Genomic DNA, 15,076 nt, shown 5'->3' on the forward strand with positions numbered 1-15,076 from the left:
GATCCCATGAACCCGTGAGATCATGACCATGAGAGTCTGACGCTCAACAGACTGAGCCACCCAGGCACCCCCTAAATCACCTTTTAAAAACTCAATGCCTGTTTCACAAACCCCAAGATTCTGATGTAAGTAATTTGGGATGCAGGGCAATGGGATTTGAAAAAAAACCTAAAGAGAAACAAAAACAAAAATAAAATAAAAACTCTGCAGGTGATTCTAATGTGGAGCCAAGCTAAGAACGTCTGCCATGGAGGAACAAAATTGCCAGTTAGCCAGGAAACCATGCACATGAAAGCCATGAATTCCTCACCTGCAAGACCCTGGTGATATGGCCTCCTCATTGATTTGCAGGACTGCATACAAGAAAAGTATAAAGGTGCTTCTTAGGATGCTCTATAAATATCACCATTTATCAGTATTGTCATTATTATAATTCATACAGCATCATCTTATTCTCCACTATATAAGTTTGAAGTTGGGGAGTGAAGGAAATCACGGAGGTAGATTGTGCAGAACACAAAAAGGCAAGTTCTGTGGGCAGAACCTGGAAATAGGCAACACTTAAGAGACTCGTGGAAGAAAAGGAAGCAGCACGGCCAGAAGCAAAAGGGAAATGGATGAAGGAGGTCTAGAAGAGAATGGTGTCTTGAAATTTATTCAGTAAATTTCATATTTCGTAAAAAAATGAAGGAGAATGAAGTCAGAAATTTGCCATTGATTTGGCAAACACTAAATCTATAGGATCTAAATGTGACCAGATCAGGGCTGCACAAATCCACAATTGGATGAGGGGTGAAGAATTAGAGACAGCCAAGGGAAGGCTAGAGAAAGATCCTATTCCAAGAAATTTAATTTTTCAGAGGAAAGCAGAGGATAACTTGAGCAATTGTGAAACCTTTGAAAGATTTTTTTTTTCCTGAAGTGGAAACAACTACAAAAAAATAAGTAAAGAAGGGGGCTCCTGGGTGGCTTAGTTGGGTAAATGTCTAACTCTCTGATTTCATCTCAGATCATGACCTTGAGGTTTATGAGATCAAGCCCTGCCCTGTGCTGTTAGCGCAGAGCCTGTTTGGGATTCCCTCCCTCCCTCTCTCTCCATCCCTCCCCTGTTCTCTCTCTCTCTCTCTCTCTCTCTCTCTCTCTCTCTCTCTCTCTTTCTCAAAAAAATAAATAAATAAATAGCTTAAAAAATAAGTAAAGAAGGCAGTAAATGAAAAAGGCTGGAGCAGTATGGAAGAGGAAAATTAAAGAACTATGACCCCAATTTTTTGCTGCTTTGGCACTAGCAACTAAGGCAAAATAAAGAATATATTCACTAGTATGTTAGCTACAGCTACAGTTCTCAAAAAAAAGTCCAAACGGATTCATTCTTGATATTTTCCCTACCTCTGTCCAAGCTCTCATTTTCTAATACCGCCTTAATATAGTTTTTATGCTTTCCAATTATCTCACAATGCTCTGAATGAAACTGATTGATTAACCTGTAGTGTGGGAATACTGTTCTAATACGCTAATAAAATCAGGATCTTCTTTCCATGCTCTCAAGCTTACTAAGCTTGACTTAATTTGATGGAAAAACACCTGTAATCAACAGCATCCAGGAAAAGAGCATGACAGAGTCGGCCCAGTGTTCTACCTTCCTGGAAAAATAATCCACAGCTCATGCCCTTTGCATGATACATGAAAATCCTTATTTTTGTGTGCTGTACAAAGGGTGGTAAATTTCAGGGCACTTTTTAAACATGCCAGATCATCATCCATGAAAAAGAGTTCATCCTAAAACTCCAAACTGTACTTACCCAGAGAATTTAATGGCAATAGAAGGGTGGGTTAAAGCAATATTATGTCAGAAGGTGAGTCATTACACTAAGGAAAGAACACATGAAAGGGGGCAGATGAGACTGTTGCTTCTTTATCGGCAGCACCAAGAGCAATCAGTGTTCTCACCGTCCATACAAAGACCCTTCCTTGTACAGATCCTGCCCCCCAAGGAGTCAGCAAAGGAGCAGATGCTCCATAATCTGCAATTCACAATACCCGCATACATTTGTGTCACAGAGTAATCCCATTTGATCACGTAACTCTTTCATCTAGCAGTCTGCATGTGCAGGTGGCTGAGGCCACCTTATTGCCTTTTTGCCACTTTGTATCACCCCAACACCAAGTCCTCCTGGGGGCTTTCAACTACCTCACTGCATCCAGTTATACAGTCAATTCCTTCCAAAACCTCCAGCCACCTCACCAGCTGTCTTAATCAGAAGCACAATACTCATTGCTAAGGTGTTGGTTTTTTTCTTCATTGAATGTGTTTGTTGAATATAGTACATCCCATAGAGCAGATGCATTATATTTATGTTTGTTTTCCATGAAACCTCTTTTGGCTCATTGCCTTTCTCTTAATATTAACAGGCAGAGAGACTATTCTACTGTGTTGTGTTGAAAATTAACATTTAAAGGACACTGAGAAGCCACATTGGAATGATAAATCTTTTTCTTTTAATTTTTTAATGTTTATTTATTTTTGAGAGAGAGAGAGAGACAGAGCACAAGCAGGGCAGGGGTGAGGGTAGGGGACAGAGAGAGAGGGAGACACAGAATCAGAAGCAGGCTTCAAGCTCTGAACTGCCATCACAGAGCCCAACGCTGGTCTCAGACCCACAAACTGTGGGATCATGACCGGGGCCGAAGTCAGATGCGTAACCAACTGAGCCACCCACATGCCCCTGATAAATCTTTTCTCTAAGGGGTGAGAGTACACAACCAAAAAAAGGCTTAATAAATATTTGTCAAAATAATTTTTATGTGGTAAACTATGTATGATATAACATTTATTATTTTAATCTTTTAAAAGTGCACAATTTAGTGACATTAAGTATATTCACATTGTTGTGTAATCATCACTAGTAACCATTTCCAGATCTCTTAAAACATTCTCAACTAAAAGTGTACACTCACTAAATAATAACCCCCATTACCTGCTCCCCTCAGCCTTGTTAACCTCCATTCTACTTACTGTCCATCTGAATTTGACTATTCTAGGCACCTCATATAAGTAGAATCATACAGTATTAATCCTTTTCTGTTTGACCTTTTTTGTATGACACTTATGTCACTTAAGATGTTTTCAAATTTGATCCATGTTGTACATATATCAGAATTTCCTTTCTAAGGCTGAATAATAATTGTAGGTGTAACGATATTTTGCTTATCATTTTATCCATTGATGGACATTTGGGTTGTTTCTAACTTCAGCAATTGTGAATAATGTTTCTATGAACATGGAAGAAAAAAGTATCTATTCCAGTCTCCGCTTTCAGTTTTTTAGAGCATACACCTAGAAGCAGAATTGTTGGATCATATGACAATCTGGTTTAACTTTTCTAACTTTTTTGTTTCTAACTTTTTGAGGAACCACCACACCATTTTCCTCAGCGCTGCACCCCTGTATATTTCCACCATCAGTGCACGGTGGTTCCAATTTTTCCACAGCCTCGCCAACACTTGGTATTCTCTAATGGTTTTTATAACAGCCATATTAGTGGGCATTAACATAAAACTATATTGGATATTTGATAAAGAGAGAGTAGATTTACCTCCACATGTGAAGGAACATAAATTTCAAGAGATGGACTTGTTAAAACTGGCTCAATCCTTTTTCTTCTATGTCTGTGTCCTTTTTTTTTTAATTTTTTTGAAATTTATTTATTTTATTTTTTTTAATGTATTGTCAAATTAGTTTCCATACAACACCCAGTGCTCATCCCAAAAGGTGCCCTCCTCAATACCCATCACCCACCCTCCCCTCCCTCCCACCCCCCATCAACCCTCAGTTTGTTCTCAGTTTTTAAGAGTCTCTTATGCTTTGGCTCTCTCCCACTTTTTAAAAAAAATTTTTAATGTTTTATTTATTTTTGAGACAGAGAGAAACAGAGCAGGAGCAGGGGAGGGGCAGAGGGAGAGGGAGACACAGAATCTGAAGCAGGATCCAGGCTCTGATCTATCAGCACAGAGCCCAATACGGGGCTTGAACTCGCAAACTGCAAGATCATGACCTGAGCTGAAGTCGGACATTTAACTGACTGAGCCACCCAGGCACCCCTCTATGCCTGTGTCTTAAAAGATGGGGTTTCTTGTACTGCTATCTCAGGCAAATAAGTTTTGAGTAAGTATGTAAGGGAATCATCAAAGAATAACTTTAACTCTCCCTTTGGTTTCTTTGGTGTTTCATAGTGTCATTACCTTCTTGGCCAGGCTGAGATCATCTGTTTCTTTCCACAAAATGCTAAAATCCATAAGGTTGCAAAATTATCTTCACCAACGTGATCGTGATCTATAATGCAATTCGGTGACAGCTGTCCATTGAAAATCAAAGACTATTTGTGTCTCCTTCATTCATTCACTCATTCATTCACTCATTCATTTGTTCCAAATGTTACCATGAGTTTATTCCTCCCAACACTGTCTAACATAAGTTTCTGAGACAATGGACTATTCTATATCTGCTCAATCCAATGTGTTAGCCATCAGCCGAATATGGCTATTGCCTATATAAAATGTGACCATTTAAACTGAATATGTCACAAGATTAAAAGACACAGAATATATTCAATGATACTGTGATCGCAGGTTTAGACAGATACACTGAGAAATTATTCATCATCATCACCAGTTAGGCTGGTCATTAAAACTGACTGAGTGCTAAGTTCTACTAAAACACAAATGGAAGAGAGATGTGCTTCTTCAGGGAAAATTAGGAAATGCCTCAAATATGAGGTAACAATTTAGATCTTGAAGGATGAATATGACTTCACTAGAGAGAGAAGGAGGACGATATTTTAAGACAGAACAAAAAAGGTAATTAGTTGGAAACAAAGTGGTTGTTGCGGGATGGTGAGGTGTGTTGTATCATGAAAGAGACACTATGTCTAAGAGAGAAGTGAGAGAAAATGGAAAGAAGTTAGAGCAGCAGGCCAAAATCTGAGTGTGAAGGTCAGTGTGCTGAAAAATTCCGACTGGAAAGCAAATAAAGTGACAGTAAAAGGAGTGGGTAAAAAAAGGTACACAGGGAGTTTGTCCTTTTTTAAGATCGTTCCTTTCCTTGATCCAAGGTATGACAAAAAGCATTAATTGTAAGGAATTGGAATTAAAGGCCTGGATGTCATTTGTATTCGGTACAGAGGTTTTTCTTCAAAATGTTTACTTTTTTTTTCCAGAAAAGATTATAAATAGAAGATTCTTTCATTTGAATGGAGCTTCCTTAAAAAGTTAAAAACAGAACTACCCTACAACCCCACTACTAGGTATTTATCCAAAGGATACAAAAATACTGATGAGAAGGGGCACATGCACCCCAATGTTTCTAGAAGCATTACCAAAAACAGCCAAATTATGGAAAGAGCTTAAATGTCCACCGACTGATGAATGGATAAAGAAGATGTGGTGTATACACACACACACACACACACACACACACACACACATATATATATATATATATATATATATATATATATATATATATAATGGGATATTACTCAGCCATCAAAAAGAATGAACTCCAGAGGTGCCTGGGTGGCTCAGTCTGTTGGGTGTCTGGCTTTGGCTTGGGTCATGATCTCTCAGTTCATGAGTTCGAGTCCCGCATCGGGTTCTGTCCTGACAGCCCGGAGCCTGGAGCCTGCATTGGATTCTGTGTCTCCCTCTCTCCTGCCCCTCCCCTGCTTGTACTCTGTCTCTCTCTCTCAAAAATAAACAAACATTTTAAAAAAATTAAAAGAAAAGAATGAACTGTAGCAACAACACGGATGGAACTAGAGTGTATTATGCTAAGCGAAATAAGTCAGAAAAAGACAAATACCATATCATTTCACTCATATGTAGAATTTAAGAAACAAAACAGATGAACATAGGTGAAGGGAAGGAAAAATAAAATACGGCAAAAACAGAGAGAGAGGCAAATCATAAAAGATTCTTAACTCTAGAGAACAAACTGAGAGGGTTGCTAGAGGGGAGATGGGTGGCGGTCAGGCTAAATGGGTGATGGGCATTAAGGAGGCCACTTGTCGGGATGAGCACTGCGTGTTTGTTATATGTAAGTGATGAATCCACTAAAACCTACTCCTGAAACTAATGCTACACTATATGTTAACTAACTTGAATTTAAATAAAATCTTGGGAGAAAAATAAAAGATACTTTCATTTGCCAAACCAGACCATTCTTAAACTCTTCTAAATTAATACCCAATATTTAAATAATCCAAGACTTGGCTTATGCCAACCATGCTTGTTTGTTGTTCACTATATAATAAAAAGCAAATTTTTACAGAAACTGTCCATGACTGTATATAAACAGGTGAAGAGGCTTTCCAGGATAAAATGGAATATAATATGAACAGTGCACTGCAGTAATTTTCTTTCTAACGTTTTTGCAATTGTATTAACGTTTTGGAGTGCTTATTTGAGGGATATGCGTTGATCAGAAGCTACTGGTTGTTGTGCTAAAATGTTGCTCCTCCTCTGGGTTATAATTCACCTGTCAAGTGGTCAATCATGCTTCATTCTTAGAGTGAGTGATGATTCTTCCTTTGATCTACTTTGCTCGAGTCTTATAAATAAGGAAAGTGTGTCTCTGGGATATTAATTAATATTCTCTGTAAAGAATTTCAACTGAAGTAAATTCTGCTAGGCATGGCTAAAGGACTCATTACGCATGAACAATTCACAAACCATTTAAATAGATTATACAGTTTGTCATAAAAAGCACTGCTCTTTAATTCTAACTGAATATAAACCTATTGGGGTTGAAATCTTAATTAATGCTTTTCACTCTGGTTCATTAACATTGTGATGGTTCAGTGAGATAATGGTCCACATCCCAACCTGGCAGACAATGACCAGAAAAATGTGTTTCAAATGAGGGCAGATGCCAAGTAGCCTTAGAGGCAAAAAAGCAATCCAAACATGTATGGAATATTTATATGTGACAATCATATTTCTCAGCACATGAACACTAAAATCAGTTCTAGGTAGATCAAAGAACTGAATATGAAAAGCAAAATATAAAAACTTAAAATATACATGAGAATATTTTATGAATTCACCATGAGGAATGGTTTCTAAAACAAGACATGAAAAAGAGAAAACCTTGTATAAAAAAGTTTTACAACTTTTAAGGAATCAAAATATACTTAAAAAAATAAGAAACACTAAAACAAAATAGGAAAGATAAGAAGATGCAGCCTAGGGAAAATCTTTCAATGTATATACCAAAATGAGTTAGGATATAGGGTATATAAATAATTTCTATAAATCTATAAGAAAAAAGGTAAATGTCTCATTAAAAAAACTAGGTGAAATATATTTTTAAGCAATTGACAGTACAGGAAACCTGAATTCTCAATGAAAAGATATTCATGGCACATACAATCAGAAAAGAAAAATTAAAAACATTCAATTGGTAAAATTAAAAAACTGACAGTATTAAATGTTGACAAAGATAGATAGAACAGTAGCTCTTGTGAATGTGCTTGGAAACTGTAAATGCTGCAAGTACTGTGTGGGATTTGGGCAGTATCTGAAAAAAGGAAATAAGGGAAGTCCACATAATCACACAATTTCACTCCTAGGCATATACCTTAAAAAGTACTGGATATGTTCCCAGTGATGCATCCACACACACATAAAAAAAAAATCATTGCTACACTGTTATTAAGAGAAATTCGAAATGCCTAATTGTGGTAGATTTATACAATGGAATACTATACAGCAAGGAAAATGAATGAAGTTTTCCTGCACTGACTTGAATAAGTCACAGAAATAGATATTCCTGAGAATGCACATACTATGTTAACAATTTATGTAAATCATATACTCACTTAATACACTGCTGTATATGATTGAGGGGTGTACATATATATGGTAACATCAGGAGTTAAAATAACAAATTTAAAATACAAGTTACCTCTTGGAAGGAGATGTAATCTGTGCACAGATGGCTTAAACTTTGTTAATCTGGGTGGTAATTTACAGACATTTGTTTCCCTATTTTCTCCATTTTTGCCAAGTGAACAAATCACAATATTACAAAGTCAGAGTCAGGAAAGTTCCAAATCCTCTGCACAGTAGCATGTTAAGTCTACAGGTCATCTTTTTAGGTGATTATTCAAACTCTGCCCTTGACAAGTATGCCTTTCTGATGCAGGAGCCTCTTGCTCCACTGAAAATGCATCACATGATCTAACATCCTATACTCTGTGATCAAATGTTTCTTTGAAGCACAGTAATCCAAGAAGACAAGCCCGTACTTCTCAGTGAGATCTAAAAAGCTATGCTGATGGCTCTTACCCCAAAGTTCGAAATTAAGCACCAAATTGACCAAGCTGAGATGGGGAGTAATTGTTGTGATAAAGTCCTTGTGCCTAGGGACACCTGAAATGCTTTTTAAAATGTGGATTCCAGAGTGCCATCCCCACATATTTTAATGTATTAAATGTGATGGTAAGTCCAGGGAGTGGTATTTTTGTTATTTTTCTTGATTAAGAAGTTTCCTTGGTTCAATGGCCAAAGTTTGGAAAATAATGCTTCAAGGAATTCAGTCTCTTGATTAAAATGAATAAATAAATGCAATAGAATTTCAGAGATGTTATTAAGAAATAATTAGAAACAGACATATTTAAATCTATTTACTTAACATGGAGGTCTTCACAGACGGGTCACACTTGTTTTGTGTTGACAAAGACCAAGGATCAAGAAATTGAGAACCATTATGAGAAGAAGTTCTAACAAACAAAAGCAGAGAGAAATGAAATATCCTCAGTATTTGAGAAAATGTGAGTAGATTTTCATAGTAACTGATAAAGCTTAAGACTGAAGACAGGAATTCTGAATCCAAATGTTAAAGCACCTTGAATGACATGATAAAGAGCCTGGGCTTCATCATTTGTGCTCTAGAAAGATGACTTTTGCAGGTATGATGCATGTGGATTTAAGTAGGGCAAAAATGGAGATTGCATGTATAGGAGGCTGATCCCAAGAGGTAAAAGGTAGGAACTGGGGGTAAGCCTGTCTGTGGAGAAAATGGCTAGGTTCAAGAAAAATGAAAGCATCATTATATGTCCATATGTGTGTGTGTGTGTGTGTGTGTGTGTATATATATATATATATATATATACACATACATATACATATATACATATATGTGTACATATGTATACATGTATATGTGTACATATGTATACATGTATATGTATACATATGTACACATATACATGTATACATGTATACATATATATACATATACATGTATACATATACATGTATACATGTATACATATATACATATACATGTATACATATACATATATACATGTATACATGTATACATATATACATATATACATATACATATATACATATACATATATACATATACATATATGTATATACACACATACATACATATATATACACACATACATATATATACATATTCATATGAATATGTATGAATTTCATATGAACATATATGAATATATATATATTTATACATATATGTATATATTCATTCATAGCTTTAATGTAGTGGATGAGGTAGAGGGACATGTCCTAGGTGATTCTGTCTGGATGCATGATGGACTACTTATGACTCAGGAGAGCAATCATGGCAGGAGGAATGATACATGTAGCTTTGAATAATTTCTTTCACTATATTTTCCTTTCAAATTTTTGCGATACACCTCTAGGTGGACATACCGGGTAGGTTTTTGCAAATACAAGTGTGGCGATCAGCAGCAATGCAGGGACGAGAGATATAAAATTTGGATTTCACTATTGAAACTGTAGAAATACATCGTACCATCTGGGGTGACTGAAGAGCATGAGCCGTCAATAAGGGCTAAATGCAGAACCATAATGAACAAATCGAAAACTATATCGAGCAGATCATTTATGTAAAAAGATACGATATAGAGTGAATGCTCCAGAAATGTTAGCTCACTCCTCCTAACTCCAAATAAAGACCAAACTAAACGGTAGAAACTGTAATTTATTGAAAATTTCAGAGGTGTATAAAAACTAGAAGGGTTGGAATAGTTCGAACTCATGCTGGAGGAGGAACATGAACCACTCTAAACAAATGAGCAGGATTTGGCTAAGTAAAGATGAGAACCTTACAGATCAGAGAAGCCATGTGTGCAGAACTGTGAAGGTGGGGGTGTACAATTTGTCTCTCAGAGTGACCTAATGGACTCTTCAAGACTCTTTGACCATACTTGTGCAAATTTCAGATGATGAAGACCCTAATTTTCATGCTGCTTCTCTAACTTCCAAAGATGATGATACAGTTGGGTGGTGGTGAGAGGCGGGCTTTCTTACTAAAGAAGTTTTTCACTGGCCAAGACACCCCCGGAAACTCACTGTTCATCGAAGATTGGTCTGGGGGAGGTGCAAAGAATGGTTTGGACATGAAAAGGACATTTAAGAGATTAAACAATTGTGAGCGCTGAAACAAGATTTTAAAATACTGAAACTTCTAGAGCACCTGGGTGGCTCAGTCAATTAGGCAGCCAACTCTTGATTTCAGCTCAGGTCACAATTTCAGTTTGTGAGTTTGAGCCCTTCACCAGGCTCTGCACTGTGAGAGCTTCAGATCCTTGGTCTCCCTCTCTCTGCCCCCGCCCCCCCTTCTTCTCTCTCAAAAATAAATAAGCGCTAAAATTAAAAAAAAAGTAAAAATAAAACTTCTTATTTAAATATGAGGGCAAAATACATTTCCACAGTATACTGGAAAAGGATGTACTCTGTCATGAGCAAGAACTTGTTTTCAATTGTGGTTCTTCCCCTTTTTGCTGAAGGGCTGTGCATATTTTGCTTAACTTCTCTGAGCTTCAGCTTTTTCATATATTAAAGATCTCTAGGGGTGCCTGGGTGGCTGGGTCAGTTAAGCATCCGACTCTTGATCTCAGCTCAGGTCTTGATCTCAGTGTCATGAGTTCAAGCCTCATGTTGGGCTCTGCACTGGTGTGAAGTCTACTTTTAAAAATAAATAAATAAACAAATCTCTAATAAAGTCTTACCTCAAAAGGATGATGTGAAAATAGAATGAAATATCTATTGCAGGTAAGATGCCTAATACTGTGTCTACAGTTTCCTCTTATATGGTCTTGGATAAGGCAGAAATTCTTGTAGCACCTCTAGTTCCTATAGCATTAGGAGAAACAGCTGGTCCATATAGCACTAATATATTTTAGATATAAATATGAATGTATTCACAATAATATTACTCACTCCAACAGCAAGTTTACAAGGATAAATTATTACGTGACCAGGTAATAATTCTAGCCTATTATATGTTGTTGTGATTATGTTTCTACTCAGAGATCTGAAAGAGAAAGAGACAGAGAGAAAGAGATGAGAGAAAGATGAGAGAGAGAGAGAAATACATCAGTTGAGCTTTCTGGGTGATAAGGAGGAACTCATTCTTTCATGGATTGAATGGAACCTCACCTCAAGTTACATTTCAAATGGTGCATTGCACCTGCTCATTCATCAAGCTGCCAAAGGCTTGCTTTGCTGCCCCGTTTTTTTTTTTTTCTTTTAAAATTCACATCCTTGCACTGTCTTGAGTTATTTACCTTCATAATGAAAGTAACATAGTAAACCTTGTTTAAATAAAAAATAGCTCCTAATATATCAAGTGTAGATGGATCTCACCAAAAGGTTCGAGATCTCACAGCTTACAACATTAGTTTCCAAATATTGCAAGCAACTCTATAGCTCCCTTTCATGTCTGACCAATGTTATTTTGTAACTGAATTGATTCCATTATGTCTTAAAATAAAAACAATTATACAGACCAATATAATTCTCTTTGGGGAGCTATCAGGATATTTTCCTTTATTCTGTGCAGAACAGAGTAAGAGAAAGCCAGCTTTAAACCTACAGGACTCTAGGGGCAGCTGTTCAGTTTCTGCCCTCCTCCCATACCCAGCACACTGCTATACCACTAGAAATCACTAACCATTTGCAAGATATAACCTAGAAGATGGTAACACTGTTCAAGGACTGGGGAAGGAAAAAAGGGAAGGAAAAGGAAGTATGCCCTAAAACACAGCAAACATGTGATTAACAGCTATTTTCTGAAGCAAGCCTTCATGGGGGATCTGGAGCTGTGTCACTGTGTTTCAATTCTGCAGATCACACAGGGCTAAATTGGAAGACGCATGCAGGAAGATATGTGGAGAAGGATTAAAGGAAGTCCAAAATCCATGCTAAGGATATGAGGTGAATATCCTCACTCCTTATACACTCCTCAGCTTTACCCTCCCCTTCCATGGGAGGAGGATAGATTACTAAGACACAGAAAAGTCCTCGGAACAACTCCGTATTTGTTCTCAGTTGCTGCTGTTGTTTTTGATAGGTATTCCCCCCCCCCCTTCTTTGGAAGAAAAGGGAGTTGACGGAACACCCACCTACCCTTTAATAAACCCCTTTAATGAAACCAACATGCTGCATGCCTTTAAAAAAGCTTTCAAAAAATAGAGAAGGGATGTAGGTCTTGGAGTGGGAAACTGAGTCTCTCAAAATAATACGTCTGAGGAGCATACAGGTTTGGGCTTGAAAGCCTAGCTTCCACACTTCTAGTTGGCCTCCTAATAAACAGATAGATTCTCAAAGTATTTTCTATTCAGTATCACACCCCTAGTTCCCAAACAACCATAATGCAGAGGACAGATGGAAAGTGGGGGAAAGAATGCAATGATATTGCCCTCCCCCACCCCAACATGTGCTCAAAGAAGTGTATTTCCTCTGAAAGTTCCCCTTCAAGCAGCCAACACCCCCTGTGGGCCATTCCGTAGAATCCTTTATCTCTGCCCCTTCCTCCAAATGCTCGGGGGATTTGATCCACCTCCAAATTACACAATCCCCCACCTCTACTTGAAATACACAAACCATTTCTTCACAGGCCTTTGTAACACACAGCCTGATAAAATCACTTAAAAAGAAACAGGCAGATGACCCAGAGGAGTTAGCAAGGTCAGGGCACTCCCCGGTGAGGGCGTGAAAGGGTGGGAGGTGCTGAGGTCAGGGTTAAATGACACTGCGAAATGAAGGCCCCTGCCCCGCAGTCTCCTTCCTTCATCTATAGAAGGAGTCTCCAGTGAGCTCCTGCGTCTGGAAGCCTGCCCCTTCGAAGCCACCGAAGAGGCCATGGAAGCGCATTTCAAAAGCCGCATCTAAAGCAGCCCACTTTAAAGCGCCACGAAAAGCCTGGCTGATGACCAGAATTGCCCCAAATCACTTGCTGCCATTCTCTTGCAGCCTCATCAGCGCTTCCCTTCTTTCCTCCGCGTCTCCTTCCCCTTTGGAGTGCAGGTGCTCTAGGACGTTTGGGGTGCACCCCAGGCGTCTTTGGGTGGCGGGAGCAGCTCTGAACCAAGGCCAGAATCGGATGCCTCAGCGTTCCGTCTCCCCACCCCACTGTCTGCCGGCTGCTCAGCGGCCCCTCAAGGCATAACCTGGGACCTCTGCGGCCCTGGGTGCGCTTCCTGCGCGGGGCCCTGGGGATCTCGGGGCGCGTGGCCGCAGGACGCCAGCAGCCTCCGCAGCGCTGCAGCCTCCGCCGAGCCGCAGCAGGGGCTGCGGCAGCGGGACTGCCACGCCGCGCTCCCCGCTCCGCCCGCCCGCCTCTCCCCTTTGTGTCCGCAGCGCTGCGGGGCTGAGTCGAGCGAGCCGCTGCGCCCGCGCCAACCCCGAGCCCCGGGCAGGCGGAGCGCGGAGGGGAAGAGGGGGCAGGGAGAAGGAGCGAGAAGGGCCCCCAGAAGGGCACAGCGCTTCATCAATAATGCAGAGGCGTCTGGACCTCCCTGCAATACGTTTTCCAGCTAAACGCCACCAACTGGAGCGCTTCCTGGCACGTCCCACGCGTGTGGTTTTTGTGTGTGAAAAATGGGACGCACCTTGTTCATTCATCCATCCTCTCTCTCTTCCTGTCTCCCTCAAGATAAAGTCCCCCCGTCTTAGCTGTAAACCGCCACCCTTCTCCTGATCAGTACTACACGTCCGGGCAAAAGCTGCAGGTTGGAAACGCAGGTCCTGAAAGACTTCACTGCCTACATATCAGTAAGAGTTCATCAGAATTCATCCAGTAACGCGTGTTTTCAAGCCCTCGTTCTCATCTTTGTTAGAGAATGCATTCAAAGTTTGGAAGCCCAGGTGGCCTTGGAGCTGCTGGTTTCTGCGCCTCAGTCCACATTTATAACCACAGTACGTTCAGAGACACCGAGATTCTGCGGGTAAGTTGCCCAGCACCAGCCCCGCAGGCCCCTGATGCTCCGCGCATCCTTGGAAGCAGTTCCCCTGAGCGTCCCCAGGAAGCCCAAATGCGGCACAGAACCTCCTCAAACAAGGGGTAACCCAGCCACACACACCAGACACAAATCCCGAAACTTCTTTGTGAAGCAGGGATAGCCCACCCGGAACGGACACTCAGAACAACTTGCAAGGAAAAACAACAAAACAAAGCAAAGCAAAGCAAACATCGCACCCCTGCAGGGAAACTTGTTGAATCCCGCCCGAGTGTTCGGCTGCAATTTCCGATTTAGCCTGAAGGTTTTTGATTCCACCCCCCAAATACCCTAGTGCACCAGTCACAATTTCTGGACAAACTGCACAGTCCTGTCCGCACCCATTCTGCACTCCAGCAACCACCGGTGGAAAACCGAGTGTGTCCCTTTTGCCAATTCTAAAGCCGGCTGTCACTTCCTTTGCAATCATTCGGGAGACTCACCCTTCGATAAGACTGTTCAGAAATCTAGCTGCTCCGCGGTGCAGGCGCAGCCCTCCAACTTTGCCGTGCACGGAGACCTTCCCGAGTTTAAAGCGAGCAAAAGCTGCCTGGGACTTTTTAATGTGAGAGTGGGGAAATTAGGGGGAGAGTAAAGTCGGGTTTCTTCTCGGTATCAGCACCCTGGAAAAATCCAATCCTTCTTCAGTAGAGAATTCTTTGAAACCCGTTATCTGTATTACTATTAATGCGCAGAGCAGACGGCATAGCATGCAAATAGGTCCAAGTGTGCGC

At 40.0% G+C, this 15,076-nt stretch overlaps 1 protein-coding gene across 5 annotated transcripts in view; it reads right to left on the bottom strand.

The window, feature by feature from the left end:
- The window catches only part of ROBO1 (roundabout guidance receptor 1), a 1,129,831-nt gene extending 1,114,755 nt beyond the window's left edge, over positions 1–15,076 (bottom strand). For 4 of the 5 annotated variants that reach the window (XM_019839543.3, XM_045036748.1, XM_045036754.1 and 1 more), the window contains exon 1: positions 14,786–15,076. The gene's annotated coding sequence lies outside the window, so the exon portion shown is untranslated. The remainder of the gene's footprint in view (positions 1–14,785) is intronic. The other variant, XM_045036749.1, reaches the window with a different exon arrangement.

This window comes from Felis catus, chromosome C2, assembly GCF_018350175.1.
Source record: "Felis catus isolate Fca126 chromosome C2, F.catus_Fca126_mat1.0, whole genome shotgun sequence".
Lineage (NCBI taxonomy): Eukaryota > Metazoa > Chordata > Mammalia > Carnivora > Felidae > Felis > Felis catus.